Source organism: Bison bison, unplaced genomic scaffold, assembly GCF_000754665.1.
Source record: "Bison bison bison isolate TAMUID 2011002044 unplaced genomic scaffold, Bison_UMD1.0 scf7180017864469, whole genome shotgun sequence".
Lineage (NCBI taxonomy): Eukaryota > Metazoa > Chordata > Mammalia > Artiodactyla > Bovidae > Bison > Bison bison.
Window position 1 is genome coordinate 6,491,822 of NW_011495030.1, and position 16,215 is coordinate 6,508,036.

Consider the following 16,215-nt stretch of genomic DNA (forward strand, 5'->3'; position numbering starts at 1 on the left):
TTGGGGCCAAAGGAATGGATGGAGGAAGTGGAAACAGGAAATGGTAGGCAGGGGAGGATACTATTAACTTTAGCATTCAGTTCAGTTCAGTTGCTCAGTCGTGTCCGACTCTTTGTGACCCCATGAATCACAGCACACCAGGGCTCCCTGCCCATCACCAACTCCCGGAGTTCACTCAACTCATGTCCATCGAGTCGGTGATGCCATCCAGCCATCTCATCCTCTGGTGTCCCCTTTTCTTCCTGCCTCCAATCCCTCCCAGCATCAGGGTCTTTTCCAATGAGTCAACTCTTCGCATGAGGTGGCCAAAGTATTGGAGTTTCAGCTTTAGCATCATTCCTTCCAAAGAACACCCAGGACTCATCTCCTTTAGAATGGACTGGTTGGATCTCCTTGCAGTCCAAGGAACTCTCAAGAGTCTTCTCCAACATCACAGTTCAAAAGCATCAATTCTTCGGCGCTCAGCTTTCTTCACAGTCCAACTCTTAGGGAAGTATTTTGAATGGTAGCTCCCTTATTTGTCTATTTCGGGGGCTTCTCTGGTGGTTCAGATGGTAAGAAATCTGCCTACAATGAAGGTGACCCAGATTCTATCCCTGGGTTAGCGAGATTCCCTGGAGAAGGGAATGGCTACCTACTCCAGCATTCTTGCCTGGAGAAGTCCAAGGACAAAGAAGCCTGGTGGGCTTTAGTCCATGGGGTCTCAAAGAGTCAGACATGACTAAGCAACTAACACTTTCACTTCTATTTCAGTAATTCTCAACAAGGGGTGATTTTGTCTTCCAAGGGGATGTTTGGCAATGTCTGGAGACATTTTTGGTTGGCACATTAGTGGGAAGGTGCCTTTGGCATCCAGTAATACATGCCAAAAAGGCTGTTAAACTTCTTACAGTGCCCAGGTCAGTCCCTGCCCCCAGTTTATGACCCACTGTGTCAACAGTGTAGGAACGCTGGTTTACTCTGAAAAGGAGGAGAAGAGAGAAAAGAACATTACCAAAAGTTGGCTCTGGAGAGGTGTTCCATGTACAGCTGCTCATCAGAAAAGGGGGCCAAGTGGATATCACTGAACGTTGGAAACATGATTCCTATTGAGTAAAAGACAACAGGCTCAAAGTGGACTCCTACTGCCTTCTGATTGAAGATGCTCACTTGCCATGCAACCGGTTCCATTCTTTCATTCTATCTCAGTTATCACGCAACAGGTGAATGTATAAAGCTGCCTCAAAGCAGTGATAAGAAAACTAGGCAGCAGATTGGAGGGGATATAAGAGACTATCATAGCAAGTCACAGAGCTACGCTGTAATGAAAGCTTAGAGTACTTAGGTGAGGCCTTTAAGCTGGCTGACTGGCCTTCTCAGCTATTGGCTTTTTCCTTTCTCTATGCCTGGTGCTTAGAAATCTGGGCATTTCCTTCCTTCATTTATTTATTTACTCTTTTCATTTGTGTTTATTTAAACACAGTTCTCAAAACATTTGCGTGAAACTGGGCCTCCTTTGGTAAGCAAAGGGGACCTGAATATAATATTTAAAAAATGAACGAAGTCTTCAGATCATCCACAACACAGGTATAGTGCTCCCTTCTTTTTTCTCAAACTCTGAAGCACCCAGTTCTTCCATACAGTGTTAAAGCTAGAAGATCAAGAGCACATTTGTGGTGGAACGTATTCATCACTTGCTGATAACTAGTTGAAAGACTATTATCCTCTTGTAATAGCTTTAAGAAATAGCTTTCTGAAGGCACACATGGTGTAACTCATTCCCTGCTGTATATAATACAGATTACACAAAGGCTGACAGATTCGTATTTATATAAGCATTAAGCATTTGCTGTATTGAAAGAGCTTTAGTTTTAATACTAGCAGTATAGAGTTATAAAGCATAATTTTTATCACTTAATTGCAGGTATAAAAAGTATGGTATGTTTCGTGGACTGTAGGAAAATGGGCCTTTCTGTCTTGAATTTACTACCAACAATCTAATCTGAACAGTTCTGCCAAGCATTGATATGTTAGAAAGAAATGTAAAAATCAAACTGTACTGTTGCTTTTTGCCACTGGTAGCATTTTACACACAGGTTTTGATCTTCAGAATACCCTGGAATCTTCATTTACATGAAGTTCTATACAACAGAAACTTCTCAGCAGTCAAAATTTTAGACTGTAAAATAATACATGCAAAACATACTTTTCTGAAAACACTTAACCTTGAACAAAGCACTGAACTACACAAATGCAGAATGGAAACAGCATTTCAACTCCACCAAAAGTAGTCATCATAAAAGGTGTAAGTTACCTAACTTCGCTAGGCACTGTTCACTTTTTAAACAGGAGATAATAAAAAATACTGTCCACAAACAATACCCCAACTCTAGGGCAGATGTCAGGAAGTCTTCATCTTCATGCTTTGGCAGTGACAAGGTGAGTATGATTAAGATTTGGAACATGATCTGTACCATCCACGACTATAAGAGGGAGGAGGTGACCATCTTCTCTATATCTGATCCCTGTCTTGAGCAGCTTTCCATCCTCCTCCTCCTTTATATGATATGCTTTAATAGTCCCAACCATCACAGCCTCAATCATATCCTCTGTCGTAAGTAAACTCAATGGTGTGAGCTGCCGCAGGTAGGTCTCCCCATGTAAATTCCTGGTTGGGGTATGTGTTCTTTTTGTTACAGAGAGATCAACTCTAATACTATGTCCATCAAGCTCAATTCCACTGGCACGCCCTTTTGCTTCCTTGGCATCATTGACATTTTCCAAGTATATAGAGGAAAATCCTCTTGAATGTCTAGATTGCTGGTCATATACAATAGACATACATCAGCAACTGGGCCATATTTAGAGAACACTTCTCTTAGATCTCTTTCTGTAGTGTACAAATTCAACCCAAATACTCCAAAACAACAGTTGGGATCAAGATTTGCCTGATTCCCAACATGACGCCTGTGAGTTCACATGGGAGAATGACTGTGGCAATGCCATCTTCCATAATCTCTACTGTAAGATCTGCTATGTGGAACCTACTATGGGAGCGGGACTGAGATCGTGACCTTGTATAATGCCTTCAAGAACTTCTTCTGGATCTATACTTAGATTCAGATCTGGACTTGGACTTTGATCTGAAATGCCTGGCATCTTCCTTGGAGTGAGACCTTGCAGGGGTATGCCTTGCAGATTTCCCAGATCCATGGGCACCTTCACTTTGGAAGCAGAATGGTATTCCCACCTGCTGTAGCTCTGCTTGCCACTGTTGCTCAATACTTCTACTGCTGTTGCCACTCAATGTGCTTCAGTCGAAGCTGCCAGCCTCTCGTGCCTTCTATACAGAGGTTCAGACTCAGCCTTGCATCTCCTACCATGCACCAGTCCCCAGGCCGCTTTGCGCTGCCTCAGAGTTCAGACTCTCCATTTATTTTTTTATTTTCTGTAAAAACAACTTCGCCATGAACAAATCATTTCATTCATAGTATTTTCAGAGGTGATCAGAGAAAAATAATCTACATTCAATCCTCCTATCACATTATTGTTAGTATTTTCATTCTCGACCTTTGTTGATGTAAAACCTTACTATCTTTTTAAGTGCTATTAGACTCTATACTTATGTGCTGGCTCACCATCCTGCATGCCAGGAAGCCGCACTTACATTTTGTTCCTTACATTTGCAATTAAAAGGGGAAAAGGCATTTACTTTAGCAGAAAACAAACACCTAGGCTAGCATGCCTGAAGTTGGGCCTTTCTGGGCAGGCAGACGTGGTGATCAGCATTATAGCTCTCATCATCTAAAAAACTATAAATCCTGTAATTATCATCATCGTTCTAATAATAGTACCTAAAATTTCTTGGTTATGTCAACCCTGTCTTGAACCTTTCCATGGGCTTTCCGTGTATTAATTCATTTAATTCTTACAATAATATAAAGCAGGTACTATTATTATATTCATTTTATAAATGAGAAAACTAAGAAACAGGGAAATTTAAATGATTCAGCCATAATCACGGAGCTATTAAGTAGAAGGAAAAAAACTCAGGGGAGAATTCCCTCCTATAGTCAATGGTCTCATACTTTACCTACGTTCCCTTTGATGTCTCTTAAAATTGAACAAATCATTTCATTCATAGTATTTTCAGAGGTGATCAGAGAAAAACCATGGGTGTAACATCATTCACATTTCTCCATCTAAATCTCAAGCACTGTCGTCAAAACAGTAATGACTGCTGGTAGTTTTTCAAATTTCAAGGATATTAAACAACTTTGGAAAAGTCAAATGTATCATTATCTGTGTAAACTTGTCAAGTTTCAGAGCTCTGAGCCCAAGTCTAACAGGAATTTCAAAGATATCAGATGAAATGGAGGAGAGGAACTCATCAAAGGTAAAATACAAGAAAAATTCCAAGAGAAGAAGAAAATGAGTCTTCTGATTTAACATACCCATTACATGTCCTAGAGAAGGAAATGGCAACCCACTCCAGTATGTTTGCTTGGGAAATCCCATGGACATAGGAGCCTGGCAGGTTACAGTCCATGGGGTCACAAAAGAGTTGGACAGGGCTTAGCAACTAAACAAATAACAACTACATGTACAGCATGGCAATTTAAAATGTTTCACCCTAAGAGAACTAAAGAAAAAATACTAAAAGCATCAAGATGGAAAAAGTACGCCATTCTAAAAGTTCAGAAGTCAGAATGGCATTGGACTTCTCAATAGTAACACAGGAAACCAGATTCTAAAAAAATATGCCTTAAAAATACTGAGTAAAAGTTGTTTTCAAGTTAAAATTCTCTATCTAACAAAACGATAATGCAAGGACTCAACAAACAAAGTAACTCTCAAGCATCCTTTCCCCAGAAGCTATTGGAAAATATTCTTTGCTGAAAGGAATGCTGTAAATCAAAAAAGAGAAGACAAAAAATGATGACCAAAAGTCAAAGTAGAGTAGCCATACAATAGGACTAGAGAGCCACCAGTTCGTGTGGTAGAGGAGGACAGAGAATTACAGGAGAATTCCACAAAATAAATACTGATAGGCAATCTGTCAGACCTGTTAAAGCATGGAAAAAATCAGTCATGAGTATACAGAAAACTAATAAAAAAAACAAGGCAATTAACTCTAGGAAGAACAAAAGATTTCATGAAAAAGATACATAACCATATGTAACCTGGTGGGCTACAGTCCCTGGGGTCACAGAGAGTCGGACACAACTGAACACACATACAGAGAGGATCCACCTACTGTATCACCTGACTCAGCGCTGAACAGTATTTACATTGGCATAATGATGTAAACACTGATTACTGACTTAAAGCAAGTAATAATCTAGGTCTATACTGCCTTATATTTTTAAAAACATTCTAAAATCCAAAAAGCTCTGCAAAGCAACAGATTTTTGTTAGGTTTGCAACATTATATGATGGCAAGACCTGACCTGAATTGACTTGAGTTTATAGTCTTTACATATCCCTCCTGAGAAGTCTGTATGCAGGACAAGAAGCAACAGCAAAAATGGGACATGCAACAGTGCTGCTGCTGCTAGGTCACATCAGTCGTGTCCGACTCTGTGCGACCCCATAGACGGCAGCCCACCAGGCTCCCGTCCCTGGGATTCTCCAGGCAAGAGCACTGGACTGGTTCAAAACTGGGAAAGGAATACGTCAAGGCTGTATATTGTCACTGTGTTTATTTAACTTTTAAGCAGAGTACTTCATGGGACATGTCAGGCTGGATGAATCACAAGCTGGAATCAAGATTGTCAGGAGAAATATCAATAACCTCAGAAATACAGTCGATACCACTTTAATGGCAGAAAGCAAAGAGGAACTAAAGAGCCTCTTGATGAAGGTGAAAGAGTGGAGTGAAAAAGCTGGCTTAAAACTCAACACAGAAAAAACTAAGATCATGGCATCCAGTCCCATCACTGCATGGCAAATAAATGGGGACAAAAATGGAAACAGTGACAGATTTTATTTTCTTGGGCTCAAAAATCACTATGGATGGTGACTGCAGCCATGAAATTAAAAGACACTTGCTCCTTAGAAGAAAAGCTATGACAAATCTAAACAGTACATTAAAAAGCAGAGACATCACTTTGCTGACAAAGGTCCGTATACTTAAAGCTATGGTTTTCCAGTAGTCATGTACAGATGTGAGAGTTGGACCATAAAGAAGGCTAAGCACCAAAGAACTGATGCTTTCAAACTGTGGTTCTAGAAAAGACTCGAGAGTCCCCTGGACAATAAGGAGATCAAACCAGTCAATCCCAAAGGAAATCAACTCTGAATATTCATTGGAAGGACTAACGCTGAAACTCCAATACTTTGGCTACCTGATGTGAAGAGCCGATTCACCGGAAAGGACCCTGATGATGGGTAAGACTGAAGGCAAGAGGAAAGGGGGCGACAAGAGAATGAGATGCTAACATGGCATCATTGACTCAACGGACGTGAGTCTGAGCAAACTCCAGGAGATAGTGAAGGGCAGGGAAGCCTGGCGTGCTGCAGTTCATGAGGCTGCAATGTGATGGACACAACTGAGCAACTGAACAATAACAACAATCCATACCAATATGGACTTGGTATCCATATCCGTGTTTTGTTGCAGAAATATTATATGTTTCATTATGGAGTGTTGCCTCAGATCCCACTGGAGGAGTGAAGTATAATACATGTGTGATTCTACAGCCTTTCCAAAGTCCTCCAGATTCTGAATTCTGAAACGTACCTGGCCCCATCAAAGGTCTGGATAAGGGACTGAGGACCTGTATAAATACGTCAAGAGGATGGAGTGGGGGTGTCTCAACAAGAGAAGGAGTTGCTATATAGGAGAGCTAACTTCTCAACCAGAGGGTGACAAGAAAAGCAACATGATAATTTTACATAGAAATATGTAGTTAAATAATAGAAGCAATAGAAAAGAGAGCTGAAAAGGAAAAAGCCTTCAGGCAGCAGTCTTGGGAATGGAAGAGGCATGGCAGAGGGTTACTATTTTTCACTGTCTTTTTATTATTATGTGATGTTGTAAACTATATCTTATTTTGATGGAAAATAAAAATAATTTGGAAAAAAATCAATCATCCTTTCCCCCAGGAATGCACAGGGTAGAAGGCTGATAAAATCAGTATTCATTTCTACTTGTCTACTTAAAGATACATCACCCAATATAAAATTTCATATATGTTCCTAATATCTGGGGGAAAAGGATGCCCAGATATTAAGTCCAAATATTCAGCTTAGGGAGCAGCTCATCAGATGCATATTAATTAACTTTGTTTAAAATCTCATCATACGAAGACACCTAACCATTTGAGAAAAACCCAGAAAAAGTATAAAAATTCTTTCTGGAGGCACTGAGGAGGAAATCCAAACAGCTTTGTTCCTTTGCTTTCATCTCCCAGAGTTCAATTTTATCACATGACCACAAGGCTTCCAAGATCCTCCTTGGCTGTTTTATAATGGGAATGCTAATGAAGTTCTTAACATTAGGTATACTTTACCTGAGCTTATTTATTTTTACATGCATTTTTTAAAAAAAATGCCTATTGGTAAATCCCTAATTTTTGAAACCTGTAGGAAATTATAGACAAACGTCAACCTTTACTTATATGCATACATACCAGGTAATCTGGTGAGTACGTGTTATATTTTATTCGTTATTTTGTCTTCATTGGGAACTAGCAGTGAGCCACAACGATGGTAATCTCAGGTAAGTATAACAGGTAAGGAAGGAGCTGCCATTCTCACTAGAGATACAACTGCTAAAACTGGCCAGTTATTTTTCTAACTCTCATTTGAAAAAATATGTGTTATTGGAATACGTCCCCTCTCTGGTGAAGAGTGGAAAGTTAGTGTGTGTGCAAGGGGTTGTGAGTGTGGGTTTTAGGGTCAGACAGATCTAGCATCAAATCCAGGCTCTGTGACTTACTAGAGTTCTGTCCTTGCCAAGCTGCTTTCCCTCATGGTGCTTCAGTGTTCTAAGTGGGGATTGTAATACTGTCTCCTACCAAGCCAGGTCTCAATCTTGGCACTATTGACATTTTGGCCTGAATAACTCTTTGATGTGTTGGGGTGATATCCTGCACATCAAAAGATATTTAGCAAGTCCCTGGCCTCCCCCATAGGTGCTGGTAGCACCTCCTTTGCCAGTTATGACATCTCAAACTGTCTTCAGACATAACCAAACGTCTCCTGGGAAAGGAGTATAAAATCACCGAGAATCTCTGCAGTAAACCTCCAAATAAACTGAAAGCTTTCATTACTCAAACTTTGTAAGGTTTTCATAAAATAATTTATACAAAGTCTGCTTAGCACACACAGATATTCGGTCAGCTGAACTTTATCTTATTATCTCAATTACATGTAGCGATCATAGGGAAAGAAACACAGCAGGAAGAGAATATGTTAGAAAGAAACGAACACCAGACACTTTCTCACACTACAGAAGGTCAACACTTGAAAGGGCTTTAGAGATTACTTTTAATACTACCGATGAGGAAGCCAAAGTCAAAAGATCAAGTGTCAGGCCAAGTTAGCTAAGAAAGAAAGTGATTGTATCAGGACAAGAACACAAAACTTGGAACTGGTCTTCTACACCATTCTGAACACCACGGCCATCAGGGTCTTTTGGGGACTAGCTCAATTATTATGGGAGAATAAGATGAGGAAGTCAAACACCTGGTTTAACAGAAATATTCTTTCCTCCTTTCTGTAAAGGATTGAATATAGGCGAAGGAAGATGGCAAATCTTACAGAAAAGTTAGCCTACTTTCAAAACCAGGAACTAGCCAGCTCACCATTTGTTTTCAGCCACTTTTTGGAATGAAGGTAACTTTCTAGCATCCTTTCATTGAACAGCATGTATCCCATTGGTTCTGAAATGATCACATCTACAGCCTCAGGAAGTGAGATTTCTTCAATTTTCCCTGGCAAAACAATGATCTTGTCTGAAAGGTTGTTACTTTCCACTAGCATCTGAAACAGATAAAACATACCAGTACTGTTATAAAGAATCTTATGAAAAGTAAGTTTTGTAGATTAGGGGTTGGCTGGGTGATATGGATGAGAGGGAAGTGATTTCTTTGCTTCTATAATATTATACAGATATTTTTCTTACTGCACAAACATTTCATGTTTACTGTAAATTAGAAGATACAGATATGGAACAAATAAAAACATCTATAATCAATGCCACATACAAATAGTAACTATTAATAGCTTTATATATATCCTTCTAGACTCTATACAAACATACCCTTATATACACATACATACTGTATGTGTGTGTGAAAGTCAAAGTTGCTCAGTCATGTCTGACTCTTTGCAACCCCATGGACTATACAGCCCATGGAATTCTCCAGGCCAGAATACTGGAAAGGGTAGCCTTTCCTTTCTCTAGAGGATCTTCCCAACTCAGAGATGAACCCAGTTCTCCTGCATTGCAGATGGATTCTTTATCATCTGAGCCACGAGGGAAGCCCATGTGTGTGTATATATGCACATGTACTTTGGGAGGATTATTAATAGTTTCAGTCTATTTCCTATTGTTCTACTGGCATTAAGGATGCCCAAGAGTTCTGTACAACAATCTTGTGTAACATAATAATCCTGATCCTTATTAAATCATCCTTTGATCTTTTGATTCCAAAGATAAATAATACCATGCTCATTAGCTTTTTTGTTAAAAGCACATTTTACAGTTATGTATTCATTTTTCTTTGATGTCCTCTGTATTGTATTTAATAATTTTGAACTCTCTTAAAAGAAGGACCTTGAAGAGAAATATGGTTATGTATTTCTAACATATTTCTTCTAAATGTCAAATACAATAAGGTGATTATATTATTATATTTATGTCTTTCTACTGCCTGAAAAAATATTTCCTAATAAACATCTTATATGCACCATCACAAATACATACAGCATATTGCTTTTCAAGCTGTGCTTTCCTGAGATTCTTACGTCTTTGCTCATTGTATTTATACATATTCAGAGACCCTCCATTTTGTATTTTTGCAACTTGACCCTTTCCTCATCCAAAATGCAATATACCAAGCATCTGTCACGATTCAGTTGCATTTTCTCAACTTCCGATCACTTCTTCCCAAGATTAGGATATCTTTCACTTTGAACTCGATCTTCTAGGATGCTGCTCAGTAACATTACACCACAAGCTTGTTGAATGTCTTTTCTACCTACATTTTCTTTAAAAGAAATGAAGTAGTCTCTGATCTAAGGGAAAACAATGAAAACTATTTGAACATGCCATCCACTGTCAACATCTATGCACGCACAAGGACTCGTGGAATTCCATTCTATTATTGTTCTACACATGCTTGTCAAGTTTAGGGGGTCTGTGGACACAAGCCCTAAAGGGTAAGGCTTTAGGTGGCTTGATTTTCTGAGTACATTCTTTTCTCAGGAGAGCCCTTCTGAATGGCTGTAAGCATGGCTCCACATGGATGACTGTGCACAGCTTCAGGTTTTCTCTCTCACCTGAGCACTGGCCATTACCTGGACATTTCCACCAACCTGCTAGGTTATCTCCTCAGTCTCAACAAGTAAAGAGCCAATCTCAAAACTCCTTCTTGAAAACTAGCCATTTATCTAAATTCCTTTAAAATCTTCATATGATTTTGTATTTTCTTGATTCTTTTTTTTGGTTACCAATGCCATAATGCTCAATATCCTGGAGGCACACATACTTGTTTCCCGTGGACAATTAGTTACTATTTCCTCTTATTTCTACTTTTCAGATATGTCTCATTTCCACCTTCTTCTTTCTGCCTGCATCAACTTGTCCTGTTCCTAATAACTTCAAATCTGAAATTTAAAAATAGCAGTTACATAATGAAATAATAATAGCAGTGCCTACACTTCACAGGCCTGCTTGAGGCTAAAACAAGATAAATCATATTAAGGGTCATGTAAGTATTAAATTACTATTGTCATATTATTTCTATTAAAGAAAAGCATTCACTAAAAAAGAGAAATGTAGATGAGCAAAAGCATGAGAATAAAAATCACTGCATTCCCATCACCTGGACATAGGCGGGGTATATTTCCTGGCACAATTTTGAGTGTTTCTCTGTTTATAAAAATATGTACTTTTGTAGTAATATCTCATAATCTTTTTACATGTAATATGGTTTAGATCAGTTTTCTGAATATTTTCTACATCATGGCATACACATAAAAAGTAACATTTTTATGAATAGTAGGGTTAACAGGGAAGGATGCCTGTAGTTTTGAGACATTGAACCTGGGGGTTCATGCCCCATGAGACCCTGACCATCTCCCAAGAAGGCAAAGGGCACCAAAACATTCTTCCTGGCATGTTTTTCCGGAAGCTCTGTTGTTGACATCTTTCCATGAACTGCTCTAGAACGTAATTTTTATTGGCTGTAGGGTACTTCATAATACACTTTGATTCACTAACCAATACTATGCTACTGGACATTCAAGTTATATCAAATGTTTCATTATTACAACAGTATATTGACAAATAATAATGCTGTTCAATCTGGGGACGTACTTCTTAACTCTGTTTCAAAGTTAAAGGGTCCAGAACATTTAAGGGTTTCAGGTTCACACTGTCCCTTTGCCTAATGGAAAGGTGATTCCATTTCTAAATTACAAGCCCTTTTTAAATTCTACTTATGGGGTGCGAGGGTGTCCACATAACTGCAACGTGTAAGTGTGACGTGAAGTCGCTCAGTCGTGTCCGACTGTTTGCTACCCCGTGGACTGTAACCCACCAGGCTCCTCTGTCCACGGGATTTTCCAGGCAAGAATACTGGACTGGGTTGCCATTTCCTTCTCCAGGGTCTCTTCCCAACCCAGGGACCGAACTCAGGTCTTCTGCATGGCATGCAGACGCTTTAACCTCTGAGCCACCAGGAAGCCTCATCAATTTGGACCAGGATGTCGGAAGGGAAATTTTTCTGGCTAAATTTTGCTGGAGGGACTAATAAGATGATCAAGGGAGTGTGATATCCACTCTACATGGAGATTTTACAGAGAATAATCAGAGACTCTTAAACCCTCAGAAAGATCAGATATCTAAGAAGGGTTGAGAGAGAGGATGCTATGAGCTATCAGAAGGGTGATTTGAGGTTCACAGGAAAGAATTTGCTTCTTACTATTCTCACAGGTAAAAAAGGACATACCGCATATGTGTAAGTGAATAAAGAGGCTTGCCTTCAGGCCACTGCATCTTGTGACTTATTTTTCCTTAATTAAAAAAAAAAAATTATTGGAGTATAGTTGCTTTACAATGTTGTGTTAGTTTTTACTGTACAGCAAAGTGAATCAGCTACACATATACGTATATCTGCACTTTTTGGATTTCCTTCACATTTAGGTCATCAAGTGACTTCATTTATTTTTGACCAGATTCAGAGAACATTAGATCAAGAATATGAAGATACAGATTCTAGACCTGCCATTACCATCAAAGAGCTGTGTGCCCTTGGGGAAGTCACTTAAACTCTCTACATTTGTTTCCCTCTTGAAAAATTAGAGTTTAAAATTGAGTCACTTTAAGGCTCCACTTAGTTGTAAAATTTCATGATTAGAAGAAAGCAAAATTTCTGCAAAGTCTGTTCCAGGAATCCATGAACACAAGGAGTTTCATGATCAAATATTATTGGAACTTTGTTATAATGCATATTATCTCTTACAAATTCAGAGAGTTCATTACCATAAATAGATTCAAAAAATTCTGCTGAAAACTGGTTTGGCTAAATCAAAGATATCCAAACTTATTTGAGTATTTGACGTATTTTTTCTTGAATGTTTATCTCAGATCAATCTTTAAGAAATAATAAAAATAGTTATTTGATAATCCTAGGTTGCAAAGGAGAAAAGGAAAGATATGCCCATTTTAATGCAGAGTTCCAAAGAATAGCAAGGAGAGATAAGAAAGCCTTCCTCAGTGATCAGTGCAAACAAACAGAATGGGGAAACAAAACAATGGGAAAGACTAGAGATCTCTTCAAGAAAATAAGAGATACCAAGGGAACATTGGATGCAAAGATGGGCTCAATAAAGGACAGAAATGGTATGGACCTAACAGAAGCAGAAGATATTAAGAAGAGGTGGCAAGAATACACAGAAGAACTGTACAAAAAAGATCTTCACGACCAAGATAATCACAATGGTGTGATCACTCACCTAGAGCCAGACATCCTGGAATGTGAAGTCAAGTGGGCCTCAGGAAGCATCGCTACAAACAAAGCTAGTGGAGATGATGGAATTCCAGTTGAGCTATTTCAAATTCTAAAAGATGATGCTATGAAAGTGCCGAACTCAATATTTCAGCAAATTTGGAAAACTCAGCAGTGGCCACAGGACTGGAAAAGGTCAGTTTTCATTCCAATCCCAAAGAAAGGCAAATGTCAAAGAATGCTCAAACTACTGCACAATTGCACACATCTCACACACTAGCAAAGTAATGCTCCAAATTCTCCAAGCTAGGCTTCAACAGTATGTGAACTGGGAATTTCTGAATGTTCAAGCTGGATTTAGAAAAGGCAGAGGAACCAGAGATCAAATTGCCAACATCCCTCAGATCATCAAAAAAGCAAGAGAAATCTAGAAAAACATCTACTTACGCTTCATTGACTACACTAAAACCTTTGTCTGTGTGGATCACAATAAACTATAGAAAATTCTTCAAGAGATGGGAATACGAGAGCACCTTACCTGCCTCCTGAGAAATCTGCATGCAGGTCAAGAAACAACAGTTAGAACCAGACATGAAACAATAGACAAGGCTGTATATAGTCACCCAGATTACTTAACTTATATCATGCAAAATGTTAAGCTGGATGAAGCACAAGCTGGAATCAAGATTGCCGGCAGAAATATCAATATGGCAGAAAGTGAAGAAGAACTAAAGAGCCTCTTGATGAAGGTGAAAGAAGACAGGGAAAAAGTTGAGGCTTAAAGCTCAACATTCAGAAAACTAAGATCATGGCATCTGGTCCCATTACTTCATGGCAAATAGATGGGGAAACAGTGGCTGATTTTGTTCTTTTGGGCTCCAAAATCACTGCAGATAGTGACTGCAGCTGTGAAATTAAAAGACACTTACTCCTTGGAAGGAAAGTTATGACCAACCTAGATAGCATATTGAAAAGCAGAGATATTACTTTGTCAACAAAGGTCCGTCTAGTCAAGGCTATGGTTTTTCCAGTAGTCACGTATGGATGTGAGAGTTGGACTGTAAAGAAAGCTGAGCACCAAATAATTGATGCTTTTGAACTGTGGTGAACTGTGCTTTTGAACTCTTGAGAGTCCCCTGGAGTGCAAGGAGATCAAACCAGTCCATCCTAAAGGAAATCAGTCCTGAATATTCATCGGAAGGATTGATGCTGAAGCTGAAACTCCAATACTTTGGCCACCTGAAGCAAAGAGCTGACTCATTTGAAATGACCCTGATGCTGGGAAAGACTGAGAGCAGGAGGAGAAGGGGACGACAGAGAATGAGATGGTTGGATGGCATCACCAACTCAGTGGACATGGGTTTGGGTGAACTCTGGGAGTTGGTGGTGGACAGGGAGGCCTGGCGTGCTGTGGTTCATGGGGTCACAAAGAGTTGGACACGACTGAGTGACTGAACTGAACTGAACAGATATGCAGATGACACCACCTTTATGGTAGAGGGTGCAAAGAGGAACTAAACAGCCTCTTGATGAAAGTGAAAGAGGAGAGTGAAAAAGTTGGCTTAAAACTCAACATTCAAAAAACTAAGATCATGGCATCTGGTCTCATCACTTCATGGCAAATAGATGGGGAAATAATAGAAACAGTGAGACACTTTATTTTCTTAGGCTCCAAAATCACTGCAGATGGTGACTGCAGTCATGAAATTAAAAGACGCTCCTTGGGAGAAAAGTTATGATCAACCTAGACAGCATATTAAAAAGCTGAGACATTACTTTGCAGACAAACGTCTGTTTAGTCAATGCTATGGCTTTTAGAAGTCACGTATGGATGTGAATTGGACCATAAAGAAGGCTGAGCGCCGAAGAATTGATCCTTTTGAACTGTGCTGTTGGAGAAGACTCTTGAGCGTCCCTTGGACTGCAAGGTGCTCAAACCAGTTGATCCTAAAGAAAATCAGTACTGAATATTCATTGGAAGGACTAATGCTGAAGATCCAATATTTTGGCTACCTGACGAGAAGAACTGACTCATTGGAAAAGACCCTGATGCTGGGAAAGATAGAAGGCAGGAGGAGAAGGGGATGAGAGAGGGTGAGATGGTTGGATGGAATCACTGAATCAATGGACATGAGTCTGAGTAAGCTATGGGATTTGGTGAATGACAGGGAAGCCTGGCAAGTTCCAGTCCATGGGGCCACAAAGAGTTGGACACGACTGAGTGGCTGAACTGAACGGACAGGAGGAAGGTGGAGCTATGGGAACACTGATGATTTCACTTCTGTTATAGGAAGGAGTGAATTTTTATCATGACATTTAAAAAGATTCAGCTTCTTAATATTTTCCAAAACTTTACAGGAATCCATTAGGAAGCAATTTCTCTTAAAAAAATTTTTTTTTATTGGAGTATAGTTTATTTACAATGTTGTGTTAGTTTCAGGTATACAGTAAAGTGAATCTGTTATACATATATCCACTCTTTTTTAGATTCTTTTCCCATATAGGCCAGTACAGAGAACTGAGTAGAGTTCCCTGTGCTATACAATAGGTCCTTATTAGTTATCTATTTTATATATAGTAGAGTGCATATATTAATCCCAGTAGGAAGCAATTTCTTTTTATGTGACGAACTTATTCAAAGTTAAAACAATTTCTCTTTTATTCTAGTTTTTTTTCCTCGTTAAATTCAATGAAATTCAATATTTTTTTATTCAGAACATTACAGATCAGATAATCTCATTTTTCTAAAAATATTTCTCTCTAACCATTCTTCTCCTTGTATATTTGTATAGAAAAATGTCTGAAATGTGGATTCAAGTGATATTAATGACAACTATTATGGGTGGTTTAAATTTTTCTTCTTTGCTAAATTTCTCAATTGCTTAATTTCTTTATTATAAGGCATTATTTTTATACATACAGCCTATAAATAAATAAATTTCCAGGTTCGATGCACGATGTTGGATGCTTGGGGCTGGTGCACTGGACGGCCCAGAGGGATGGTATGGGGAGGGAGGAGGGAGGAGGGTTCGGGATGGGGAACACATGTATACCT

The 16,215-nt window shown here is 39.1% G+C and overlaps 2 pseudogenes; both read right to left on the reverse strand.

The window, feature by feature from the left end:
- Positions 1 to 16,215, reverse strand: part of LOC105003524 — a 172,783-nt pseudogene that overhangs the window by 51,651 nt on the left and 104,917 nt on the right.
- Positions 2,381 to 6,583, reverse strand: LOC105003514 (annotated as a pseudogene).